The sequence below is a fragment of the Oncorhynchus kisutch genome, unplaced genomic scaffold (genome assembly GCF_002021735.2).
Source record: "Oncorhynchus kisutch isolate 150728-3 unplaced genomic scaffold, Okis_V2 scaffold1904, whole genome shotgun sequence".
Taxonomy (NCBI): domain Eukaryota; kingdom Metazoa; phylum Chordata; class Actinopteri; order Salmoniformes; family Salmonidae; genus Oncorhynchus; species Oncorhynchus kisutch.
The window spans coordinates 26,312-35,807 of NW_022263849.1; positions in this window are offsets into that span (position 1 = coordinate 26,312).

Sequence of the window (9,496 nt, forward strand, 5' to 3'; positions counted from 1 at the left end):
ACTTGAAAACACTCTGAAGCACTGCCTCGGACCTCACGTAGAACAGCTAAGTGCTTCGTTAAATGTTTTGTTGCTCTCCCGTGTCACTTCATACAGCGAAGATGCCTGCTAAACATAGAATCACGTGTTTTGTCAATTTCTCTGTGAGTGCCGAAAACTTCAGAACAAAGTTGACTACAAATACAAAGATGACTGCATTCAAATATAAATACATTAGGTAATAGGCATATTTCAATCATATATTCATGTTCAATCTATTTTGATACTTGTAGCCTACACTACTGTCTGTCATTTGTCTCATATTTCATTATGTGTAGCCTAACTTGCGCAACGATGTACCAAATCTGTAACATCACATCCCCACTCTGGAACAACATGACATCACCACTCTGGAACAACATGACATCACCACTGGAACAACATGACATCACCACTCTGGAACAACATGACATCACCACTCTGGAACAACATGACATCACCACTCTGGAACAACATGACATCACCACTGGAACAACATGACATCACCACTCTGGAACAACATGACATCACCACTGGAACAACATGACATCACCACCCTGGAACAACATGACATCACCACTCTGGAACAACATGACATCTCCACTCTGGAACAATATGACATCACCACTCTGGAACAATATGACATCACCACTCTGGAACAACATGACATCACCACTCTGGAACAACATGACATCACCACTCTGGAACAACATGAAATCACCACTCTGGAACAGCATGACATCACCACTCTGGAACAAAATGACATCACCATTCTGGAACAACATGACATCACCACTCTTGAACAATATGACATCACCACTCTGGAACAACATGACATCACCACTCTGGAAAAACATGATATCACCACTCTGGAACAATATGACATCACAACTCTGGAACAACATGACATCACCACTCTGGAACAACATGACATCACCACTCTGGAACAACATGACATCACCACCCTGGAACAAGATGACATCACCACTCTGGAACAACATGACATCACCACTCTGGAACAACATAACTACTCTGGAACAACATGACATCACCACTCTGGAACAACATGACATCACCACTCTGGAACAACATCACATCACCACTCTGGAACAACATGACATCACCACTCTGGAACAACATGACATCACCACTGGAACAACATGACATCACCACTCTGGAACAACATGACATCACCACTCTGGAACAACATGACATCACCACTCTGGAACAACATGACATCACCACTCTGGATCAACATGACATCACCACTCTGGAACAACATGACATCACCACTCTGGAACAGCATGACATCACCACTCTGGAACAAAATGACATCACCACTCTGGAACAACATGACATCACCACTCTTGAACAATATGACATCACCACTCTGGAACAACATGACATCACCACTCTGGAACAACATGACATCACCACTCTGGAACAACATGACATCACCACTGGAACAACATGACATCACCACTCTGGAACAACATGACATCACCACTCTGGAACAACATGACATCACCACTCTGGAACAACATGAAATCACCACTCTGGAACAGCATGACATCACCACTCTGGAACAAAATGACATCACCATTCTGGAACAACATGACATCACCACTCTTGAACAATATGACATCACCACTCTGGAACAACATGACATCACCACTCTGGAACAACATGATATCACCACTCTGGAACAATATGACATCACAACTCTGGAACAACATGACATCACCACTCTGGAACAACATGACATCACCACTCTGGAACAACATGACATCACCACCCTGGAACAAGATGACATCACCACTCTGGAACAACATGACATCACCACTCTGGAACAACATGACATCACCACTCTGGAACAACATGACATCACCACTCTGGAACAACATGACATCACCACTCTGGAACAATATGACATCACCACTCTGGAACAACATGACATCACCACTCTGGAACAACATGACATCACCACACTGGAACAACATGACATCACCACTCTGGAACAACATGACATCACCAATCTGGAACAAGATGACATCACCACTCTGGAACAACATGACATCATCACTCTTGAACAATATGACATCACCACTCTGGAACAACATGACATCACCACTCTGGAACAACATGACATCACCACTCTGGAACAACATGACATCACCACTGGAACAACATGACATCACCACTCTGGAACAACATGACATCACCACTAGAAAAACATGACATCACCACTCTGGAACAACATGACATCACCACTCTGGAACAACATGACATCACCACTCTGGAACAACATGACATCACCACTCTGGAACATGACAAGATATCCCTCTAGTGGTGTGGGGGCTGTGCTTTGGCAAAGTGGGTGGGGTTATATCCTTCCTGTTTGGCCCTGTCCGGGGGTGTCCTCGGATGGGGCCACAGTGTCTCCTGACCCCTCCTGTCTCAGCCTCCAGTATTTATGCTGCAGTAGTTTATGTGTCGGGGGGCTGGGGTCAGTTTGTTATATCTGGAGTACTTCTCCTGTCCTATTCGGTGTCCTGTGTGAATCTAATTCTCTCCTTCTCTCTTTCTTTCTCTCTCTCGGAGGACCTGAGCCCTAGGACCATGCCCCAGGACTACCTGACATGATGACTCCTTGCTGTCCCCAGTCCACCTGGCCATGCTGCTGTTCCAGTTTCAACTGACCTGAGCCCTAGGACCATGCCCCAGGACTACCTGACATGATGACTCCTTGCTGTCCCCAGTCTACCTGGCCATGCTGCTGCTCCAGTTTCAACTTCCACCTGACTGTGCTGCTGCTCTAGTTTCAACTGTTCTGCCTTATTATTATTCGACCATGCTGGTCATTTATGAACATTGAACATCTTGGCCATGTTCTGTTATAATCTCCACCCGGCACAGCCAGAAGAGGACTGGCCACCCCACATAGCCTGGTTCCTCTCTATGTTTCTTCCTAGGTATTGGCCTTTCTAGGGAGTTTTTCCTAGCCACCGTGCTTCTACACCTGCATTGCTTGCTGTTTGGGGTTTTAGGCTGGGTTTCTGTACAGCACTTTGAGATATCAGCTGATGTACGAAGGGCTATATAAATAAATTTGATTTGATTTGATTTGATTTGACATCACCACTCTGGAACAACATGACATCACCACTCTGGAACAACATGACATCACCACTCTGGAACAACATGACATCACCACTCTGGAACAATATGACATCACCACTCTGGAACAACATGACATCACCACTCTGGAACAACATGACATCACCACACTGGAACAACATGACATCACCACTGGAACAACATGACATCACCACTCTGGAACAACATGACATCACCACTGGAAAAAGATGACATCACCACTCTGGAACAACATGACATCACCACTCTGGAACAACATGACATCACCACTCTGGAACAACATGACATCACCAATCTGGAACAAGATGACATCACCACTCTGGAACAACATGACATCACCACTCTGGAACAACATGACATCACCACTCTTGAACAAGATGACATCACCACTCTGGAACAACATGACATCACCACTCTGGAACAACATGACATCACCACTCTGGAACAACATGACATCACCACTGGAACAACATGACATCACCACTCTGGAACAACATGACATCACCACTCTGGAACAACATGACATCACCACTCTGGAACAACATGACATCACCAATCTGGAACAAGATGACATCACCACTCTGGAACAACATGACATCACCACTCTGGAACAACATGACATCACCACTCTTGAACAATATGACATCACCACTCTGGAACAACATGACATCACCACTCTGGAACAACATGACATCACCACTCTGGAACAACATGACATCACCACTCTGGAACAACATGACATCACCACTGGAACAACATGACATCACCACTCTGGAACAACATGACATCACCACTAGAAAAACATGACATCACCACTCTGGAACAACATGACATCACCACTCTGGAACAACATGACATCACCACTCTGGAACAACATGACATCACCACTCTGGAACAATATGACATCACCACTCTGGAACAACATGACATCACCACTCTGGAACAACATGACATCACCACTCTTGACCAACATGACATCACCACTCTGGAACAATATGACATCACCACTCTGGAACAACATGACATCACCACTCTGGAACAACATGACATCACCACACTGGAACAACATGACATCACCACTGGAACAACATGACATCACCACTCTGGAACAATATGACATCACCACTCTGGAACAACATGACATCACCACCCTGGAACAACATGACATCACCACTCTGGAACAACATGACATCTCCACTCTGGAACAATATGACATCACCACTCTGGAACAACATGACATCACCACTCTGGAACAACATGACATCACCACTCTGGAACAACATGACATCACCACTCTGGAACAACATGACATCACCACTCTGGAACAGCATGACATCACCACTCTGGAACAAAATGACATCACCACTCTGGAACAACATGACATCACCACTCTTGAACAATATGACATCACCACTCTGGAACAACATGACATCACCACTCTGGAACAACATGATATCACCACTCTGGAACAATATGACATCACCACTCTGGAACAACATGACATCACCACTCTGGAACAACATGACATCACCACTCTGGAACAACATGACATCACCACTCTGGAACAACATGACATCACCACTCTGGAACAGCATGACATCACCACTCTGGAACAAAATGACATCACCACTCTGGAACAACATGACATCACCACTCTTGAACAATATGACATCACCACTCTGGAACAACATGACATCACCACTCTGGAACAACATGATATCACCACTCTGGAACAATATGACATCACCACTCTGGAACAACATGACATCACCACTCTTGTACAATATGACATCACCACTGGAACAACATGACATCACCACTGGAACAACATGACATCACCACTGGAACAACATGACATCACCACTCTGGAACAATATGACATCACACATCTGGAACAACATGACATCACCACTCTTGTACAATATGACATCACCACTCTGGAACAACATGACATCACCACTCTGGAACAACATGACATCACTACTCTGGCCAATCCCCCACCTGGCTCCACTGAAGGGACACCCCTACTTGATAAGGGCCATGTCATGGAGTCCAAAATACCAATGTCTTTAACCAATAGACATTCACTAAATGTAGCATTCTTGCCTCATAAAATATTTTCTAATTCCTGATTGACTACTATAATTCCACCCAGTCTGCAGCACTTATCCTAGCCTGTCGGCCTTAGTAAACTACAGATGACGGAATACAGCCCTGTACATAGTGTAGTGTGGTCCTCTGTATCTTGGTTTGTAGAGCATAGTGTTTGCAACGCCAGGATCCTGGGACACATGTGAAATGTTTGCACACGTGACTGTAAGTTGCTTTGGATAAAAGTGTCTGCTAAACAGCATGTATGATTATGTTATTTAATATAAACATGGTTCTCATTACAACACGGTTATATGCTGTTAATAACCAGTTTATGAGGGCAGCCGGGGGGGTCTGTGATAAAAAAAAAAAAAACATATGTCATTAATTTACAAGTCCAAAAATGTATGTACCAATCGCAGACTGTAGCTTCAAACTTTATTTTTAATCCCCTCTTCAACGTTCCCAGCTTTTACATTATGGTGAACAGTAACGAAGTCCATACGTCCACTGTTATTGTAATAAGGATGGGAAATTAGCAGAACTCATGTATGGTTAATATAATGAACAGATTATATGAGGATCAAGGAGATGGAACATTAAAACACATGACGATACATGCAGGAAGTGTTTATTATCGGTTTAATGCATTGTCATTTTTTTTATTCATATTTTATAGATGTTTCATTTAGAAATAATAAAGAATTCAAACACAAAACACAAACACAGATTGGACTCTACCTACGTGTGTATTTATCCTGCTGTTTTTACCAAACAAATGTCAATTATCATGATTAAGAAACACGCCCTCTCTGACTCCATCTAGTGGTGATTCTCATGATTTTCACTGTATCAACTGAACATACATCAGTTATCAGCTGCTATCACTGACTCTGTGACATGTCCAACACAAACCCTTATTAACCCTTCAGAGTCATATCACGTTACCATGACAACAGAACAGATACACACCTCACCAAGGGGGCCTTGGCAGAACCATCTGATACTGTCACTGTCCCCTCCCCTCTGTCTCCTGCCCCCTCCACTCCCAGGGGTACAGCAGGTACTGTGTGTGTGTGTGTGTGTGTGTGTGTGTGTGTGTGTGTGTGTGTGTGTGTGTGTGTGTGTGTGTGTGTGTGTGTGTGTGTGTGTGTGTGTGTGTGTGTGTGTGTGTGTGTGTGTGTGTGCGCAGACTGGGGTCAGAGTCAAAGAGGTGAATATGGGTTGGTAATCTGTGATCAGGGCAGTGACAGGACAGGGTTTCCTAGGGACGTCATAAGGGGCTTCGCCCTCTAACTACTGTTATAAAACTGGGCTGAGCTGCCCAGCTAAGCAGAACTGTGAGACTGTGAACTTGTAAATACACTATAGCCCATATTAAAACACACACACATATTAAAACACAAGCATATTCCCACATGTAGCCTGTGAACATAGGATGTTGCCATGGAAACTGTTACGTGAGCTAATGGGTCAATGAGTCTGATGTCAGGCGCTTCTTGCGCTGGTTATCAAAACAACTCTTCAGAAAATTCCAGACAACCCACTGGACACAGATGTCAATTCAACTTCTATTCCACGTTGTTTCAACGTAATTTCATAAAAATGAAGTGGAAAGCATGTTGATTCAACCAGTGTGCGTCCAGTTGGTTATCTGTGACGAACGGTAATAAACACTGATTACCTTTATCGACGCCAAATAGCAATCACCTGTCTGCATGCCTTGTGAAATAATATCATCATACCGTAAAGTATCCACCCTAAAGTTACTGCCGTCCTCTCTCTAGTCATCAGTCTCCACTGCCTGTCCTGAACCACTGCCTGTCCTGAACCACTGCCTGTCCTGAACCACTGCCTGTCCTGAACCACTGCCTGTCCTGAACCACAGCCTGTCCTGAACCACAGCCTGTCCTGAACCACAGCCTGTCCTGAACCACTGCCTGTCCTGAACCACTGCCTGTCCTGAACCACAGCCTGTCCTGAACTACAGCCTGTCCTGAACCACAGCCTGTCCTGAACCACTGCCTGTCCTGAACCACTGCCTGTCCTGAACCACAGCCTGTCCTGAACCACTGCCTGTCCTGAACCACTGCCTGTCCTGAACCACTGCCTGTCCTGAACCATGAAGATTCATGTTACCAGCTGAGAGGAAAAAATGAAAAAACATCTTTAATAAGTTTCCTTTCAAAGTAATCACCTTCTTTAACATCAATAGTCATCTCTTCAGACTTCCTGTGAAACTAGTACCATAAAACCATTCAGAATTCTTTCAAACCTCATTACTGATTTTACAATAAAGAAAGATATTTAATGATTCTGCTTGGATAATCCCTCCAGACTGAATACAGTATTTTGTGTGTGTATTTGTATTTATTATGGATCCCCATTGGCTGTTGCCAAGGCCCCATCTACTCTTCCTGGGGTCCAATCACAATTAAATGCAATAATATAATACAACACATTATTATTTGGACTTGGAGAACTCTGGTGGCATGTATTGTGGGGTATGTATGGGTGTTTGAGCTGAGCGCTAGTCGCTTAAATAGACAGCTTATGATTTCATCCTGTCAATACCTCTCACAAAGGCGGTGCAGTTCATCTCTACTCCACCATGAGCCAGGAGAGATGGACATGTGTATTATCAATGCTGGCTCTCCGTGTACGTCTAAGTGTCGGTCATGCTGCTCTGTTTGGTCCAATTGTAATGTGTCTATGTCCCTCTTTGTGGCACTTGACTATATGACTGAGCAGTAGTCAAGGGGCGACAGAACTAGGGCCTGTAGGACTTGTCTTGTTGATAGCAATGTCAAGAAAGCAGAGCAGCGCCTCACTACAGACAGACCTCTCCCCATCTTCGCTACCATTACATCAATATGTTTTGACCATGACAGTTTACAATCCAGGGTTACCCCAAGCAGTTTAGTCTCCTTAATTTGCTCAATTTCCACATTATTCTTTAGAAGATTTAGCTGAGCTTTATGGTTTAGAAAATGATTTGTCCCAAATACAATGATTTTAGTTTGTGAAATATTTAGAACTATCTTATTTCTTGCCACCCATTCTGAAACTGACTGAGGCTCTTTGTTAAGTGTGGCAGTCATTTCAGTCACTGTAGTAGCTGACATGGATAGTGTTGAGTTACCCTCATACATAGACACACTGGCTTTACTCAATCGTCAGTAAAGATTGAAAATCATGACCTATGTGTGTGTGTTGAGTGAATGCCAAGAGAGTGTGCAAAGCTGTCAACAAGGCAAAGGGTGGCTACTTTGAACAATCTCAAATATGAAATATATTTTGAATTGTTATGGTTATGTTTTATGTGTTATTTCATAGTTTTAATGTCTTCACTATTATTCTACAACATAGAAAATAGTCAAAATAAAGAAAAACCCTGGAATGAGTAGGTGTGTCCAGACTTTTGACTGGTAGTATAGGTAATGATTTGTAGGTAATCTAGGTAATGATGTTGTTACCAGGTGAGGTTCAGGGTAGCCCTGCCCCTCATGGTCCACATTGATTGATTGACATCTGATAAGAAGATTGGATATGTTGTGGCCATGGAAAACCCGAGAAGTTAATGATTAGTGTGTACTGTAACACACAGACCTCACCCTCCTCCATCCCTGTCTGGCGGTACAGTCCAGTATATATACAGGTGTACTGTATCTTCCAGAGTGTTCCTCTACACTTTGGGTTACTGCTGCAACAGAGACAGGGAAAGAGGAAGAGATCCAACTACGCTCAAATAACCTGAGAAGGTATGGAAGCTTTGAGAAGGTTTCTTCACATAACTGGTGTTATGATAATACAAAACAATTCAGAGGTCTTCATTTTCATTTTGTTTAACATTATTTCTGTCATTTAAATGGTAAATGGTTTTAGTTCTTAGATTATATTACGGTTTTTTTATTGTTTGTTTTAACAATATTCTCAGTTTTGGTGCTTTGTCAAAATATATTTTCTCAACATTTATCAGTTCAGTGGAAAGATTGAATAAATGAAGTGAATACAGACAATCAATTAATAGTCATATGTGTACAATCCTGTCAATCTGTGTACACCCTGGGATGATATATATATATATATATTTAAACCAAGAATGTATACAGATTGAGAGGGTTGTACATAATTTATACGACCATGATATATAGTATACATAGGATTCTACATATGACATACATTTCATCTCGGACAGAAAGCAGCAGTAAGGAGCAGAATTGTTCCATTT